The sequence below is a fragment of the Pimephales promelas genome, chromosome 16 (genome assembly GCF_988280905.1).
Source record: "Pimephales promelas chromosome 16, fPimPro1.hap1.1, whole genome shotgun sequence".
Lineage (NCBI taxonomy): Eukaryota > Metazoa > Chordata > Actinopteri > Cypriniformes > Leuciscidae > Pimephales > Pimephales promelas.
Genome location: NC_142784.1, coordinates 27645379 through 27663212, shown reverse-complemented (window position 1 = coordinate 27663212; position 17834 = coordinate 27645379). Strand labels below are relative to the sequence as shown.

General features: G+C 36.5%; 1 protein-coding gene across 3 annotated transcripts in view; it reads right to left on the bottom strand.

The window, feature by feature from the left end:
* LOC120478801 (leucine-rich repeat and fibronectin type III domain-containing protein 1-like protein) overlaps positions 1–17834 on the bottom strand; it is a 124180-nt gene that overhangs the window by 54713 nt on the left and 51633 nt on the right. For all 3 annotated transcript variants that reach the window (XM_089121391.1, XM_089121390.1, XM_039670937.2), the window contains exon 2: positions 16095–16300. The gene's annotated coding sequence lies outside the window, so the exon portion shown is untranslated. The remainder of the gene's footprint in view (positions 1–16094; positions 16301–17834) is intronic.

The following is a 17834-nucleotide window of genomic DNA, read 5'->3' as shown; positions in this document are numbered from 1 at the left end:
GTCAAAAGTAAGAATCCTTTTACCACTGCAAAAGACGAATATGGCTTTTCAATGTTGTGGTTACACTTAAATGTAGAATCAACTCATAAGTAAGTTTGTGTGGAGATGATGCAAGTTGGCAGAAATATGTAACCCCTTCAAATTACATTAGAAAGTTTGCATTGCAAAAAAGAAGAAAAACAACAAAAACAAAAAGAAATACAACATGTTTTCCTATATCAAACTAGATTCCTTTGAGTTCAAACTTAGAAATATCATATTTAATTGTTTTCTCCTCTCAATCTCAATGCAACCAGTTTTCATTTTACAGATAACGTGCAATCAAATATCTGCACTTCATTAAAATTTGTGCATCTCAGAAGGTCTTAAGGTAAGCGTAAAATAGGGATTAAGCTTTGTGAATATTAGGCTGCCACGCAACAGGACTGAAACCACAATATTACTGAAGTGAATCTGTCCTGCTGAAACAAAAAAAGTATTTTGCTGAGATGCATCTTGTGAACTAGATGTATAGCTGTTATGGTGTGGTTATGCTATGACATCATACAGCTGCTCCTCTTGTTTACAATATTTACGACAATTTCAGCTGCTATGGCCATTGGTTTTTACAACATAACGGTCTATGTGAGATTTGTTATTGGCCATTAAATTGTGTGTGACTTTGGAAAAAGGAATCATACACATGAAATTAAATCATGCTACTGTCTTCAATAAGTTTTTTTTCGTTGTTTTTTTTTTCTATTTAGGTATTAAGTACTAAGAAATGAACACAGATTGAATCCAGTGTAACCATGGTTTCAATTATCGGTGCCTTGAGTGAGCCAAACAGATTTGCATCTCATACATACAAAAAAAAAAAAAAAAAAAAAAAAATCAGAAAAATTCCCTCATGGGACTTGTTTGAAGACTTGTTTCATAGAAAGTTATCTCTAATGTACCATCTGATTTGGCATCCAGTTAAATGTGTGTTTTTCTGCACCACTGGCGGCAGCAAAAAGCCTGCTGTTCTTTGTACTTAATTACTGAATAATCTATTTAATTGTTGATGATGTGACATGATTCTGGATTGTTCTTCAAAACTCCTCTCAGATTTGCAGTAACAGGTCTGTAAGCTCAAAACTGAGCAAAAGTAGGTTTATTTAACTGACATGCTTCTATTTCAGCTTTAAAAATAGTATTTACAATAATACATAACAAGTTCTAATACCATTCAAAGTTTGGTGTCACATTTGATCTGTCTAAGTGTTTTACTTGAGTTGGACTTTGCTTGAGTTAGTTTTGCGCTGTTCTCAATTCAGTTTCTGATGTGTTCTTTGTTCATGCTCTGCATGGTCTTTTGTTTAGCCCCAGGCTCCGAAATCGCCCCCTATACCATTAAATAGGGCACTATTTAAGAGTACAGCCATTTGTAGTGGTGTCACCATTTGTAGTACACTCATTCAATCCCATAATGCACCACAATGACGAGTGTATGACGGATATAGACTCAGATACTACCCATAATGCACTATGAGGGTTGTGATGAATGAATTCCTGCATCTTGCCAGAAGATTGCGCTCACAAGCTGAATCATCCATCCATTTTTCCGAACACAATTTTGAACAATTTCGAACACGTCAAGTGTGTGTCTGTGTATTTGAAGCCTGTCTTGGTCTGATCACCTCAGGGTTTTTTTTTTTCTTTCTGTTTTTCGAGTTTTGATTATGGTTAGCCTAAGAAGTGTGTCCCATGGGTTTATTTTGATTACAATGATAAAATGCTTGCAAATAGATCGAGCTTCATCTTTGTTTGCAACACCTACATGACATTTGGGGGCGAAGTGACACATTTATAAAATTAAAAAAAAAAAGATTTATATTTCCAATAATTATTGAAATTAATCTTTTGAACACACTGTAAATAAAAAAAAATGTGTTCATGATTTGTAATCACAACATTTTTTTCTTTTGTCAAATCAACTTAAATAATTCACGTAGTTCAGATAACATAATAGTTTGAGTTTCTGGTGATGAAATCAATCTCCTTCATTGTATTAACTCATTTTTTGTTTATTTCAATGAACTTAAAATTTTAAGGCAACCAGGTTACTTCATTTTTTAACTTAAACCAACAATATTTTTTTTACACTGCATAATCTCCACAAAAAAAAAAAGAAAAAAAAAAGGAGAAAGGTTTCCAGCATGTTTTCTACATTTATAATTAAGAAATGTTTATTGAGCACCAAAATCAACATATTAGACTGATTTCTGAAGGATCATGTGATACTGAAGACTGGAGTAATAGCTACTGAAAAATTCAACTTTGTAATTGCAGGAATAAATTATTTTTTATTAAAAAAGAACAGTTAAAATGAACAGTCAAAATAAATAGTAATATATATATATATATACACACACACACACACTTTTTTACTCTCTTTTTGCTCAAAACCGGTAAAAACGCTTACAAACCTCAAACGTTTGAACGATAGTGTACATTGTTTAAAACATTTTAACATTTGTTGAAATGCAAGGGTAAAGACAATGCAACTCATTTTGTATAATGTACAGTATATATTGGTCATGATTCGGACAAAGAATCCTGAATATGAAAAGAATATCAAGAGTAGAAATATCAAGAGAATATCAAGAATATCAAGAGTCCTTCTTATGAATTAAGCTAAAGCCACACCATACACAGCATTTGGGAATTTCCACTCGGAATAAGTCAAATATTGGTTAATGGAAATTCCGATACAAACCATTCAGAACAGTAGCCAGTCCTTCTTCGTAAAAGTCTCCATCTGTAAACAGCTTAGATTCAAAGAACGAAAGGTGGATAAAACTACCTGAAGTAGAAGGAGAGAGTGACACTTCTCCACTTTACTCTGATGTAAGTGAGAAGCGGTAAGTGATTTCCGGAGTCTTTCTAGCGTTCCGTGCCTCTGCGACAGACAGAATTCCTAGCCCAGAGAGCTCTGATGCAATGGAGATGGATTACCAAGTCCATGTTTCTTTCTACCAGAGTGCCCATGGGCCCTGTGAGGTAAAAGTGTGGTGAATCGATATGAACTTCCTTTTCCGGGAAGGAATGAAGAAAAATAGCCTGACAGCACCATTATTTTTAGCTTGTTTTGTTTTTGTCCGTCCATTCAAAGCGGCTGCATATTAGTTGTGTACTTTGCTACAATGCATCATCATGTATCATCATGTGACTCAACCCCCTTTGTGCTTCAATCAGTGTCATCCAGTGGAGAGCTCTAGAATCAAGCAATCACAGTAATCATATGCTGCCTCGGGACTTGAGACGTGACCCGCAGGGCGGATGTCATACTTGTCTGTCACTCACAGTGTGCGCCGAATTATGAACTGAACGAAAGCCACTGTATAGAGCTTTTCAATTAAAAATTCTCAAAGGATTTAATTTGACACAATGGAGGCCCAGTTGGGTGTCATCAAAGACGGAGCCCCCTTTGGGGTACACCAAATTGGCTTGCAAAACGGAGTAAAAATATAAAAAAAATACAACTCCGAGACCAGCAGAGACACAGACCTGAGCTTTTTACACTGATATCTGTCTCCAGCACTCGTTCATCTCGGGTAAATTTATGCCCATTAATTCATGTTGCTATGACAATCCAAAACAGAGTTCATTAATCACATCCCATTATCAGGCATTTTATCTTAACAGTGGGCCTGTGGTTTGCTTCTCAGTATTGAACACTGATCTGAATTATATCAACACAATGACAACCTGCAGAATCAGGCGAGCCAAAACAGATGCTTTGAATACATAACACATTCAAACAACAGCAGTTAGCCATTTCCACCGTTTCTATGGCTTCTGAATCCATCACAATCCTCCTAGTTACCGAAGGCCTCATTTGACTGCAGATGTCCCCTGGTCCATTTAACTCGAGTTTCCAAATGAAAAGTTTGGAAGTCTTCTCATTGAATAATATGGAGACGTTGTACTCGCAGACTCATGCAGGATGGGTTGTTAATAGTTTGTTCTGTATTAAGGGAGATGATGCCCTGAATATCTTTGGCACTTGCAGACTTGTTTCAAATTATCTTTAGGTGGTCTACAAAATCTACAGATCCTTTATAGAAATTAGTAATGGGACAATTTACAAATCGTTCATAAATGTACACAGTAGGCCCATATGCAGTTGTTTATGCAGTTTGTATGTACTTTATTTTAGTAATATAGTCCTACATATTAGAAGGGAATAGTCAGGGCTAAACTCTGTGTAAAAATAACATTTAAAAAAATTGACAATAAATCTACAGTGAATCTTTTTGAGGATTCAGTTTGTGTTGTGTTGTGTTTTCTCCATAGGACGCTTTCAGCTCTGTGATTGGTGGTCCAGCTGTCGAATTACAGAGGGCCAAGCCATAGCAAGTCAATGAGAGACAAATTTCAAAATGTACCTATCATATCAGCCCCCTAAATGGGCGGGGCTTGTTTTCACCAACTTTATGACAAGTTATGCCCGCTGTGAGGAACATGATCGGAATAAAAACAACCCGCTGATTAAATAGTGCGATTCGCTATGGAAATCGCAAGCAGCATTAGTGAGGAGGACATTGCTAATTTATTATCAATGCCATTTTCAAGATAAACTTTTAAAGAAAAGCTGGATGTAATCTGCAAAGGAAGACCTACACCAAAATTTAATTTAGTGCAGAAAGCCACAACTTTTGAAAGCATTTCAGCCCCAGCAATTACCGTACGTTCACACCGCCGCCGGCGAGAGCGACAAAATTCGCTCTTGCCGCTCTGTTAACGACGCTGTGGAAAGATTCGTGGATGCTCTGATGCTCTGACGTAGATCGAATGCGTGGGGGGTGGGGAAACGGTATATAGGGGCCACAAAGCAAACAAGCATGCCAGTCGTTATTTTTGCAGAAAATTGATCGATGGAAATAACTTTAAAATTATAGTGACATGTTTGCTAACGAAATAAACAAATTAAAAGCCATATGTGTGTGGTGTGGCTTGTGTGTTCATGGTTAAGTGCTATTATAATTTGCATTCTCGCTACAAAAAAGTGTTCTAGCACAAAAAATCTTGCCTATAAATAAATAGTGTTGCGCGCCCTCTTATCAAATTCAAATTATCAACCTCCTCTATTTTGCTTGGGAACTAATGTGGCCGGAACCAAAGTTTACAGGATTACGTTCTCTGGGATTCTCTCAAACGGAGCACTTCTACATTCCGATTGGTTGCCGCCGAACCGCGTCATTGCTTATTACCATAAAGTTGAGCTGATTTCAACTCCGCTCGCCGCTCTCGCCGTCCGAAACGCGCCGCGCCGCTCTCGCCGGAGCTCGCCGCCGGCTCTCAATGAAAATGAATGACTTCCGGCCACTTTGACGCTCTCGCCGGTGGCGGTGTGAACGTACAGTTAGGCCTTTAAGGATGGCAGTATCAACCAAGAACCAGGAACTGTTTGCTGTTTAGGTAAGATATGTAAAATCGAACAGGTCATGTGCCAAAATATTTCATTCTGGCCGCCACTATTTTATTTATGTTAAGCTTCATTTGAGAAAAGTAATTTTGCAGAATTACCGGTCGATCTGTAAATTTACCAACTCTGCAATCCAATCATTATGCACATTTGCTGTAATTCTGCATAATAGTCACTTTTTTTTCCCAAATAAACCATAAGTTTCTTATCGTCTGTTACATACATTAATCATCTGCTGTCTAATGATATTATTAAAGATCAACATTGGTTCCAAAATGCCAAGCTGTTCACTGTCTATGATGCGGAAGTTAATTTGTTTTGGTCTGAGCGCTAAATCAAAATTTGTTTTGCAACCTGGCCATGTTGTCACCATATTCAGCTGAAATGGACACACCAATTGTTTTACGAAGCAATTATTTGTAATTAGGATTTGCATTTAGTTTTATTTTGATGATAACCCTCAAACTCACTTCGCTGACTCCTTGTTGCATATAGTCAAAAGTAACTAATGCAGTTCTATAGAAGAGGACGTGGTAAGCTAGGATACTTTTATGCTGAGTTTACTTTTTCATGACGAGGGAAGGGGGTGGGAGGGCCAAGTTTCAAGAGTCACACTATTGGCAACACTTATACTATCATATGCTAATGTCCACATACATAAGAACAGCTTTAACCTACTTTATTCATATAAATGCTGAAAATCTCTATCTCTACAGGTCACACTGTAGGACACAGAATAAATGAGCATGGAACCAGGCGCACGTAAACAGTGCAAAATGAAATGACAGTAGGAGGCAAAACTTAAACTATTTTTAAATTAAATAATCTTTACTTCCTGTTGGGATTCTTATTGGCAAATGATGCGAAGAGCACCAATATATTGCCTGGTTAAAATGTTTCACTCGACACCCATTATTAACTGGTAAAATGTTTTACACGTAAGGTAAATGCATAAACAGTCATTTTGCAAATATATATTTTTAAAAAGTTTCCATCTGTATTAATGTCCATTTTTGCAGTCAAACCAATTCATAAAAATAAAAGAAAAAGTCCTTGATTAACATTCCAGCTATAACCTATATACAAAGGTTGGCCATTTAATTGGTCGAATATACGGATAAAGCAGTTTTCTGACTTAAACTTCTTTAATTCTGAGATGTCAAAACACACACAGCCATAGAAATGTAAAGCTGGGTCAAAAGAGGTAAAAAGCAAAAGTGGCCGTTTGGTTTGATGACCCAATGTGAATTACAGAGGGCATTCTTAAAGAGCTCTTTAATACACAAAGTGCTGCAGGAAGAGAAAACACAAACAACACATACTGAAACACATAATTGGCCGTGACCTTTGCGCAGGGCTCCTGCAGAACTGGGCAGCTCTTCAAAAGAGCGGTTTCAAGGAGAAAGGAAAACAGTGGCATACTCTGTGAGAGAAGCTTCTATTCAGCATCCCTACATGCAGCTGTCCCTCTAGGCCACTTTCTTTGATGTGATAAGAAAATTATTTAAAGATATACGCTGCCTTTTGAAGATAGCTTTCCATGTGTTTTCCATTTAGAGATATTCTTGTTGCTTTCCACAGTGACTGAAATATTCTGTAACTGTCTGGGTTTCATCATTTCGGGAGTTCAAGGGGGATACTGCGCCTCTAGTGGTGAAAGCTAAAATTGCGATGTTATTTTTTGAGTAGGTCAATAAAATAAATAAAATGAATGAAAGAAATAGGTAAATAATTATTTTGTATTAATATTTTTGGGGTAGAATTGTATAACCATGACTAAGCTCAGATCTGTTTAGACTGTATCGTAGAGTTTGTTGTTGTCATAATCAACGTGCATCTTTTTGGTCCAATTTTTGTCTTTGGAGTGACTCCCGTCAGCATTTGTAAAGACCCGTCCGCAAAGACCCGCCCCCTTTAATTACTATTGCAATGTCCAACAAGCCATGTCCCACACTGTAAAAAAATATTGATGGTTTAACTTAAAAAAAGTAAGTAACCTGGTTGCCTTAAAATTTTAAGTTGATTGAACTGGAAAAAGTGAGTTAATACAATGAAGGAGATTAATTTAACCATCAGAAACTCAAAATGATATGTTATCTGAACTAAATAAATTATTTAAGTTGATTTGACAAAAGAAAAAATGTTGTGATTACTACACTGTAAAAAATATTGTTGGTTTAACTTAAAAAAGTAAGTATCCTGGGTTGCCTTAAAATTTAAAGTTGATCGAACTGGAAAAAGTGAGTTAATACAATGAAGGAGATTAATTTAACCATCAGAAACTCAAAATTATATGTTATCTGAACTAAATAAATTATTTAAGTTGATTTGACAAAAGAAAAAATGTGATTACTACACTGTAAAAAATATTGTTGGTTTAACTTAAAAAAGTAAGTAACCTGGGTTGCCTTAAAATTTAAAGTTGATTGAACTGGAAAAAGTGAGTTAATACAATGAAGGAGATTAATTTAACCATCAGAAACTCAAAATAATAAGTTATCTCAACTAAATAAATTATCATAAAGTTGATTTGACAAAAGAAAATATGTTGTGATAACAAATCTTGAAAATATTTTTTACAGTGCAGTCATGCCACACAACATGATCTCACACAGTGAAAATACATTACGGAGCAAAGAGGACACTGACAACACGCTGACAGAGAGAACAGAGCAGTTTCATTTTGATATGAATCAAAGACTCAACTTTCAGATTTGGTCATTTTTTAAAGAAATTGAAACAATAAATACGATTTTGTGTCTCTTTAGGCCGTGTGTCCGCCAAAGCTTTTTTAGCAAGCTCTGCTGAAGATGCCGAGCTTTGAGCACTTGAGCGCATTTTGGCAGGGCAGCGTTTTTTCCGTGAGACGTTTCGTTGCTATGATACAGAATATCCGCAGCACAGTTTACTAGTAACTGATTTCACAGACAATTTGTTTCATACTAAAATTCGGTTAGCTCTGCCAGTTGATGTCATTGTACAGAAAGAATGTTGTGACAGTTGGTCGGTGTGGTATTTGTCCCGCCCCTCCTCCACTGTGATTGGATGGCTGGGTAAAAAAATGACAGTGATGAGAACAGGGTTTTATTCAAAGTTGAACATTTTTCAACTTTCAGCGACCAGTAAAAAACGCTGGGCGCTCTGCGCTTCAGCGCGGAAAAAAAAAAACGCTCGGCGCCTCGTTATGCTCATGGCGTTTAAAAAATGCGGCGCTCCCATTTAAAACAATTGAAAATGTACGACAGGCGAGTGGAAAAACGCTTTGGTGGACACACCAAACAGATTGCTGTAGCGCCTTAGTTAAAGCTGCTCGTGAATCGATCATCAATTCCTTATGGTTTATTTAAAGCATCAAATATAAATGGATGAACATCAGAAAGAATGTTGGTTCAACCATGAAAGACGTCAATTCCACCGACAAAAATCCTTTTACTTTGTCAGACAAAATGGCGAATTCGGCGGATTATGATTGGTCAGATCGCCTGTCAATCAAACTCCCTGCGAAGGGGGAACTGCGTTCATCAATCTACAGTGACATAATAGTCGCATAAATTCCAATATGACTGCATTGGAAAACAATCCGACTTTTATCTGTTTTAGGCTTTCTTCAAACTGACAACAAAAATCTGATTTTGTTGACTTTTGCGTCACTCTTACCACGACACACAACAATGAAGTCAAAACATGTGACGAAATTGCCGGAATTATTTATACGGTATTCAAATGGTAGAGTATGTCCAACGATTTTGGCCATGACTACAGCATGGAACATCACAATATGTGCCAGTCTCCTCCGACAGTTTTTCTTGTGAGACAGAGGAGTTCTGCACTGCGACTCAACATATTTTCTGAAAGCCTCGTCAAATACACGGGTATACATCATTAGCAAAGCAACACATGCAGATAGGTTGGTTGTCTGGACGCACAGACCTTAAAAAAATTGTCCCACTCTTGCTTAGAAAGCAATATCTATGGTCAAATGTCCAACTGATGTTCGATATAATTATCAATTTCAGATTTAATATTTCTCTTGCATATTTCCAGGATTGATTTGCCCTTTTAAAACCCTGTCTGCAAATCTCTAAGTAAAAGTACTTGAATCTAACCTCTTGAATTCTAAATGACTCAAATGGTGTATGTACTAAGCTTTTATTGAGGCACTATCCCTGTAGAAACCTGTGACTGTGCAATATTTTGTACTGTAGGTTTATTAGCAGCTGCATTCATTGATTGCCAATCCTAAACATCCCCAGGCCCTAAGCATATATTCCAATATGTTAACTTGGCAAATTTTTTTTTTTTTTTTTATAATTATAGCTTTTAAATATGTAAAATCCATGCAAATTCCTTCCCCATTGCCTTGCAACAATTCTTTTTGAAGACAAACTTGCAAATACTTGTAATACAATGGGACTCAGCCTGCCAGTAATATGGTTATTTTAGTTGTTTTGGAGGGATATTACACATCCTGTTTATTGCACATTTCATGTGCCCTCGTTTTTCTGTCATTGATGTCTAGCTTGTTCCCTCAGCCCACTATTCTGAATAGCAAAATAAAGACAGAGGCCTATTTAGACTAGAAACAAACCTAAAACTGCCACTGAACACAACATTCACAATTTGACATCATGAGCTCCAAACAAAACTCAGCAAAACAGAAAGGAAGTTTGCAGCCGTCATATCTAATTCTGTCGTCCAAATCACTTCTTCGTGGAGATTATACAATCCCATCCTTTTCAATGTGATCTGCACATCCATCCTCGTTAAATAAACTTGATGCATAATACAAAGCAGGCCCCACATTTTTGCACACAGTATATGCAAAATACGTATTTAGTGGAACAGCTTGTGATTAGACATTATAATGTAATAAAGTATACGAATGCAGTACGCACATGATCATATGGGCATGATGATGTATAGTGTTAGCAATGGAAACTAAACTGTTACAGTCATGGCATTTTCTCAGCCATTAAACATGAAGGTCAAACTTCATTGCACACACAAATACACAAATAAGATCTTATCAGCTCTTGAGACAGTAATTCAACACTCCAGAGAACACGCTGATTTAAACCCCAAACGGTAAGACCTCTTACAACGCAGTAATCTTTCCCTAAACAAAAACCAAATCACTGATGTTTACAGCCATGTAAGCAGGGCATTACATCACCAGAAGGGACATGCAGCAATATCTACAGATGTGAATATATAGTGTGTCTTACAACTATTCAACTCTATTTAAAAAATAAAGAAATAAATAACACTGACACATGATGTGACCTTGGATGTTTAAAGTGGACAACAACAATAGCAATAATTGTCTAATAAAAGTATTATCTGGTGAAGCGGACTGCCACATAAATTGCCTAAAAAAGGGTGTACAATGCCCTGGAATGAACACCAGTCCATTTAGTCCATTAATGCCTTTCAGAAGTACTCTTATTAAACTGATTTGAGGTTTTTGTTGGACAGATAACAGACTGCCTGAATGGATGTATTCTAGTCAGAGTGATTTATACTAATGCATCTGAATCAAAACATATTGTCTATTCAAACTCCATTTTGAAATCACTGTCAAATGAGTTCAAGAGGTTTCGCACAGTGAGAAAATCACTGCACGAAGCGCATCATTGTTATGATTGATCGCTTATATAAGTGCGCTCAAACACACCGACTGATAATTAGATCAACGGCTTCATCAAAAATGCTGAGATAATTTAATCTGACCCAGTTTGTGTGATTTATTTTTCTAGGTCTTGAACTAAAGATGTATTTTTCAAGTCAATAATCCATCATAAGATGCTTAATCCTGCCCTACAAACACTCAACACACACTGTCCTCTCGGTTTGTCTAACTCTTCGTGATGTGTTAGTTTCGTAGTGAGATTCAACATAAGGAAAATGTAACCAGCGCATAAAGAAAAACTGTGCCCTTGAATGACTAAATTCTGTTGGGCGTTCTGCTGATGTTTGCTTTAATTAGCGCAGCGCCGCCTGGATACCCTCAGGAAAATAATCTTGGCAGGGAAGCGACTGGGTTTGATTCCTGCTCGGTACTGAGATAACCTCTCTCAGTCAGTGAACATATAATATCAGTCAGCTCCCTGCTCTACAGCCCAAATGACCCTGAAACGCTCTGCCGCCCACCCTCTCCTGATATTGTCATCTTCAACTCTATTGCGTAGTGTCTGCTCTACCGCTGAATGAGGTCATCAGACGGATGTGGTCTTGACATCCTTTACCTTTACCTTTTAGACCCTTACTGCTATTCATTCATTGCCCACAGTGTGATAAGTTAGTTATATCAGTTGTTGCTGCCATGTTTCATACTCCTACTGTGTATAACAAAAAAAACAAACATCTATTCTCCAAACCACTTGTGTTGTGTCTTTAGAGTCTCGAGCCGCAAAACAAAACGAAAACAAATATAACTTCCAACAAAGTACAGGGCTGATTTTTTTACATATATTTTTTTTATTTTTTAAACACACAATAATATTGTATTTGTCACGTTTTCAATGTGTTTTAGTTCAGTTGTGAGATCTTGTCTATATGCACTAATCTGCATATATTTTCAGAAGAGAAATCTGAATATTGGATAAAGCCAATTTTGTTGATATGTTAGTCATAGGTTTTTACAGAGGGGATTTTGGATATCTCTTTTTATCACTATAAAAAGTTAATTTTCGCCGCGTTTTTAGGTATAAAACACAACTGGAAAGTGTGGTGTATTTAAAGTGCTGTTCAATTTGAGATTTCTGGCTCAGAGTATGAGAAAAAACCCATTTTGAGAAAATGGCCTTTAAAGGGATACTCCACTTTTTTTAGAAATAGGCTCATTTTACAAATCCCCCAGAGTTAAACAGTCGATTTTTAGCGTTTTCGAATGTATTCAGCCAATTTTCTGAAATTTAGAAGAAATATCAGTAACCAGACAGTTTCTGGTCTCATTGACTTCCATAGTAGGAAAAAAAATATACTATGGAAGTCAATGAGAGCAGAAACTGTCTGGTTACTGATATTCTTCTAAATATCAGAAAATCGGCTGAATGGATTCGAAAACGGTAAAACTCGACTGTTTAACTCTGGGGGAGTTGTAAAATGCCAAAAAAAGTGGAGTATCCCTTTAAATAATTGACATCAGCCAATGAGATTTTGAGTTAAATGCCCCATTGTACTTTCACGATTGGTTGCTTGATAAAAAAAGGAAATGAACAAATTTGGATCCAACAACATTGTACCTCCTGTACAATGTTGTTGGATCCAAATTTGTTCATTTCCTGAGAGAGAGAGAGCTTTCCAGGATTATATTACATGACAGGGTGCAGACAGCAATCGTGGAGCAATCACGCCAACTTTTGTTGAATTTAGGAGAAATCTACAGGTGCAAATTGACAAAGTGTAGTAAAATAAAGATCTAAATGTGTATTTTGGACTTTTTTTCACCGCAAGTCTGAAGGAAGACATGTTATTGAAGACAAATAGCCCAAAAATCACAAAATTAACCAGTAAAAAGAAAACACTGTTTTTGCCTGCCATGTCTCCCCTAAGGAATGAATGCACAAACCAATGCTGGGCAATGCACCAAAAAAATACAGCACCATTACTCACTAAACATCATAAATTGCATCTATATTTCTGCCCTAAAACAATTTAAGAACTTGCAGACACAATCAACTGCTCTATATATGTACGTTACATTGACAGCACCATTTAGCTGACTTTATTCACTCCATGCATTCAGAGCACCTGCGTCGGGTTCACTTGTGTCTGTGGCATTTCGGTAATATTATACCCAAAGAAAAATGATGTTTCGGACTATTGATGCGACATTTAAAGTCAGCTGCCACTGAAATTCTCTGGACTGAGGCTATTACCCAGAGGGCCTCACCAGTCAGCTCTGAAAGCATCATGTTTCTGGAGCTTTAAAGAACCCTTCACATTGAATTAGGCCAGGTAGGGTACGCGCCAGACCGTGGCAGGCCTGTTTTCCAAAAGGAACATACTTACTTCTTCTGTATTTCATTTTTTCCCCTTTAGTTGACCTCTGACCTCAGCTGTGACAGCTTTTTTCACGAATGCTACTAGGCAGCAAGCAACTGTGTTTATTTTTCTTCTACAACTATGACAGTAAATCTATCAATCTCTATGCCACCAAGTATGAGTTATAACTAATGAATGACTAAGGCAAAATAACAGCTAGAAACAGCTGTGGAAGGATATTAACAATCTGGGGATGGATTGGGCGGTACCGCCCCCAAAATGGCATACTAATGGCATACAAATGTTTAATTATCTTAAAAACTATTAATGATAGAGAGGTGCAGTCTTTTTGAAGACAATGGTATACGGTGTACTCACTTCTTTGTTGTACAACTGAGTATAAGGCCAATGAAATTTATGTTGTTAAGAATATTATATATATATATTATAGCATTATTATCTTATTGTTTTAGCACTTAATGATGGCAAACAGTAAAAGATTTACCTCAGAAAAAGCTCTAGAACAATTACTGGAAAGTGAAGAGGAGAAATCCGAACAGATGATGAAGTATTTTACTTTTGATTGAACAATTACAAATGTCTGTCAAGCAAAGGAGTTGAACAATATATTTTTTGTTCAAAAACGGTTCACTATTGTTGTGTGAGGTGTAATTTTCAGTAATAAATGACAAAAATAAAATTTTCATTTTTGAAATTATCTAGTTTATTGTACATTTATTGTACATGTTTCACTCATACTCCTTTATAAGCACATTACATGCTAGCTTAGGGTCTTCTGAATCCATAGATACCAAACACATGGTGTTCCATCTCCATATGGTTTATAAGCCCAAATGTAAAAATAGAGAAAAAAAGGGCTTACTCCCCAAAGGGTTAAATAACAGAAATATGAAAATGCAGTTTGAGTTGAATATAATACATGCCTGTTCTGTGACATGCAAATATAAAAGATGGAAACCATTAAGTAAGAATATGAGCTGAGGAGCTGATATTTTGTTTTATTAACTTATATATTTCTATTTTAATGAAAAAGTCAACTCTAACAGCATATCCTTGTCTTTTTGTCCATTATATTGCCACTCAAAAACAACATCATACCTCACATCACATCTAAATTGAATTATGTGTGGAGAGCTTGGTGTGCCTTAGAACTTGATTATGTAAACACATCATATCCAGATGATTAGTCAATAGAAAGCAGTGCTTGACATGGATGTGTTTTGAATCACAGATCTGTCATTTTTGGATATGAAGTAATAACTGAGGAGAAAAACATTCAGGTAGACCTAGTTCTGATTTGTTTTCTAATCTTTAGAACTGACTGTCTGCACTGTCATTTCACAAGTAATGAAATCAGATTGGTTTGTTCAGACAGTGTAGTCAATATCCGTTACAGTACATGGTTTACATAGTAATGGCTCCTGGATTTTGTAATGTATGAAGCTTATATGACATTGGGCATATAAAGAACTACTTGAAATCCGAGCTGAAAGTCCAGAATCTGACTCCAAACCATCATGGCGTTATTTTCTAAACTCTAAAAAAATAAATGTTTTCTATTTGAATATATTTTATATGTAATTTATTCCTGTGATGTCAAAAGCTGAATTTTAAGCATCATCCCTCCAGTCTTGAGTGTCACATGATCTTTCAGAAATCATTCTAAAATACTGTTTTGCTGCTCAAGAAACATAATTATCAATGTTGAAAATGGTGATACTTAATATTGTGGTGAAAACCGTGATACGGGTGTAACCACTTCAACCAGGTCCCACTCGACCCGCTCCGAGCGGGCCTCGAACCCGGGTCTCCGGCATGAGAGTCGGGCGCTCTAACAAGGAGGCTTACTAACAGGTTTACTTACACAGGGTTAATTGATGAATAAAAATATGATAATAATTATAATTATAAATGTGCATTGTTGTTGAAAAAATGCTGTTTGCCTCAATCAAACCTAAATGTCTCAAAGAATGTTGATAAAGATTCCTCTCTCAGAGTCTCATCAAGTTACGGCATGACAGCTGCCAACATCAACATCTCTACTGCTTTTTTCATATGAAATTCCATATCTAGTAAAATATTAAAGGGGCAGTTCACCCAAAAATGAAAATAAACTAATCTCATTCCAAAGCCACATGACTTTCCTTCCTCCACAGATCACAAAAGGCGATATTTAGAAGTTGATATTTTCCGTACATTGACCAGGCACCATAAAAGTGATTCCTACAATGAACTAATTCCATGCGTTTTGAAAGCTTTGTTTGAGGAAAAGTCCTAAATGTAAATTATTCACACACTGGTAATCACTGCAGCTCTCAAATCTAATTCACAAAAAAATGAGCCTAAGGGGAAGACTTTCCATAAATAACAACAAATCTAAATTTCAGTTTGCTTGGCGTCAGAACACTATCTAGTGCACAAGTCAAATGACCTGCTTTAAAGAAACATTTATTTTGGTTTATGCTGCTTGACATATTGTGTTCACTCTTCATAAAAGAAGCAGTGCGTAACATCTTCTCTTGTGCTCAAAGGAAGAAAGTAAGTCATGTTTTTGCAGGCTTGTGAGTAAATGATGACAGAATGGTGGCTGCATTATTCCTTGAACTCCTCCCCTGCTGTGTGATTTGAAGTGTACCTCTATCTGAGAAGCGTAGAAAGGCTGGAGATGCTCATGAAGGCTCCACTGGCAGCGTTAGCTCGGAGTATAGCTGTAGACTCGGGCTGCTACATGTGGACAGGCTGGCAGAGAGCAGAGACTCGAGGCATCGGCCCGGGAACATGAGAGTATCTGCCGCTCAGAGCCACGGCTGTCAGCGTTGCCGATTTTGGAGCTCCATCCACCTGTGAAAGGAGAAAGGGAGGAGGGACATTTACACGAGACACAAAACATGTCTGTCTGGATTTTTCGCCTCTCGAGACAAGAAGGCCAATGCATTTCCAGGACAAAAGCAAGAGCTAGACACCTCCTTTTTTTTCCGACTCGGAAAACAAATGGAACGAAAAGAAAATGGAATGCGGCAAGAGCGAGGACATTAATAACGACCCAGAAGTGTCACGCTGTTTGAACGTTCCTACCATCACTCTTGATAATAGCTGCCATACGCAATATATTTAGCTCCATTCTCTTTGAAAACAAATCCTTGTTATTATTTCAAGTGTTTCTTTTACAGTTGTCTGCCTCTTGCATTGCTGGTGGTTGTATCTGTCCCTCTGGACAGTTGGCACAATTACAGTTTGTTCTGTTGTATTCTCTAAATTCATGCCACTGCACAAACAAATGATGCATAAACCAGCACTTTTTTTTATCTCTCTGTCGATTGCACCATTTTAATTACTTCTTTCAGGGTGAACTGACTGTAGGTGTAATGTAAAATTTCCACAATGAGCTTGTGTTTGATGAGTAAATCTCACAAAATTTCATATTTTAGGACCATTAGCATTGCGACGGGGATTTCATGATCATTCTGATTAATCTGATGACTCCAATTGAACTACATAATGCAATAGCTGAAATGAAATAATGCCACAAAGCAAGTAAAAGATAATAAAAGATTTTTTTTTTTGAGGGATTCTGTTGGTTGAAGTGTGTATCATAAACCCTTTCCCCACACACCCCATTTTGGCAAGTGCACTGTAAAAAAATATTTTCAAGATTTGTTATTACAACATTTTTTCTTTTGTCAAATCAACTTTATAATAATTTATTTAGTTGAGATAACGTATTATTTTGAGTTTCTGATGATTAAATTAATCTCATTCATTGTATTAACTCACTTTTGCCAGTTCAATCAACTTACAATTTTAAGGCAACCCAGGATACTTACTTTTTTAAGTTAAACAAACAATATTTTTTATAGTGTAGTAATCACAACGTTTTTTCTTTTGTCAAATCAACTTAAATAATTTATTTAGTTCAGATAACATATAATTTTGAGTTTCTGATGATTAAATTAATCTCCTTCATTGAATTAACTCACTTTTTCCAGTTCAATGAACTTAAAATTTTAAGGCAACCCAGGTTACTTACTTTTTTAATTTAAACCAACAATATTTTTTACAGTGTGGGGCATAAATGACATACCCAAAATAAAAATAAAAAGTTTAAATCTCATAAGTCATTCTGAATAGACACATAACCACATGAAAAGTCTTCCTTTCTGGACTGGACAATAGTACATATGTTTTCAAAGCGGACTAAATCTAAAATATCTTAAACTGTGTTCCGAAGATGAACGGAGGTCTTACGGGCTTAGAACGACATGTCACTAATGACATACTTTTCCTTTTTGGGTGATCTAACACTTTAAGACTTACTATGGAGATATGTGAACCCAGTCTGTGCGCACCAGGCCTAACCCTGAAACGTCAGGGTAAA